At 42.3% G+C, this 1,654-nt stretch overlaps 1 pseudogene; it reads right to left on the bottom strand.

Moving 5' to 3' along the window:
• Positions 1-248: 248 nt before the first annotated feature.
• Positions 249-1,153, bottom strand: LOC103111099 (histone H2A.V-like; annotated as a pseudogene).
• Between the last annotated feature and the right edge of the window lie 501 nt (positions 1,154-1,654).

Raw genomic sequence — 1,654 nt, 5'->3', positions numbered from 1 at the left:
GTCATCATTTGCTCCATTACAACACCTGCAGGCTATCAGTTTAGGAGTTCTTTTTATTGTAAAAATGGCTTATCAGTTCCATTTATGTATAAAAAATGTGGAAGAAACCCAGCCAGTCAACGCACAACTGTTGCCACACAAAAAGGTACTTTTTATCGAACTTCCAGTCTAAGAATGTACATTTTTTTTTACCATGTCTACAGTAATTGTCTATGCTTTTCAATTGAGTTTTTTTTTTTTTAATTCCACATGACTCCATTATTTCTTCTGTTCCAGTAACAATACAATGATGGGGGAGGAAGAAGCTTGGTTAAAATAAACTCTAAGCTGTTTTCTGCTGTCCTTTCTTGCCAATCAGAGATTTGTGCATGTGCGGAATCATACCACTACCCGCTTTGGTAGCTTTGATGAGAGAATCCAACTCCTCATCACCACAGATTGCAAGCTACAAGTGACGGGGTGTGATGTGCTTTACTTTGCGATCCTTGGAAGCATTACCTGCCAGCTCAAGCACCTCAGCAGTGAGGTACTCCAGAGTCACGGTGCTATACATTGCAGCAGTGTCACCGACCCCTGTCCCCCATGGCTCCTGGTGGAAGTCTTCAGGTGTCTATGAATACTGGTCATAGGAAACTTCAGCCCAGCTCTCTGTGAAGGAGACACTGCCTTGGACTTCCCACCGTCTTTCCCAGCTTTGCCTGCAGTCATAGATTACTCTGGACCTTGCAAGCCACCACAGCACTGAGACCAGTTTTAGGAGTTCTTAACCTAAGTTCTGTTTTTTTCTTTTCTTTTTTCTTCTCTTTTTCCTTCCTTTTTTTTTTTTTTTTTGCCTTCAGGGTTAATGCTACAAATCCATTGCTCCCCATGGCTTTTTTTCTCCCCTCCCCCTATTTGATTCAGGACAGAGAGAAATTGAGAGGGGAGGGGAAATAGGAATAGAGAAACCCACAGACCTGCTTCACTGCTAGTGAAACGTTCCTGCTGCAGGTGAGGAGTGGGGACTCGAACCCTGATCCTTGAGCAAGTCCTTGCGCATAGTCCTAAATGCGTTTAACTGGATACGCCATCGCCTGGCTCCCTTAACCTAATGTCCGTAGACTCCTAGTAAAAGGTATATAAATATGAATGGGGGGAAATTAACTTTAACCACAACGGGAGGTTAGTATTTCAGTTAGGACTGGGAGACAAAGTGCACTATCATTATAGCAACACCTCTACAAAAATCACCATCTTTTCCTTTTTATATTTTATTTATTTATTTATTGAATAGAGACAAATAGAGAGGGAAGGGGGAGATAGTGAAAGAGGCATCTCTGAGTTTGTCACCATTTGGTTTCCTTCCTCTGTCATAAATAAACTTTAATAAAAAAATAAAATGGATCAGGGGTATAGCTCAGTGGTAGAGAATTTGACTGGAAAAATGCAGGTGGTGGCACACCTGGTTGAGTGCACACATTACATTGCATAAGGACCTGGCTTCAAGCCCCAGGTCCCCACCTGCAAGGGTAAATTTCATTGCTGCAGGCGTCTCTCCTGTCTGTCTCTGTCTGCTGTGTTTCTCTCTCTGCCTCTCTCTCCTTCCCTCTACTTCTTTATCTTCCCAATTCCTTCTCAGTTTACCTCTGTCCTTATCCAAAACAAATAAATAATT

The sequence above is a fragment of the Erinaceus europaeus genome, chromosome 1 (genome assembly GCF_950295315.1).
Source record: "Erinaceus europaeus chromosome 1, mEriEur2.1, whole genome shotgun sequence".
Classification (NCBI taxonomy): Eukaryota; Metazoa; Chordata; class Mammalia; order Eulipotyphla; family Erinaceidae; genus Erinaceus; species Erinaceus europaeus.
Note: the sequence above shows the minus strand (reverse complement) of the source record. Positions and strands in the feature narration are given on the sequence as shown.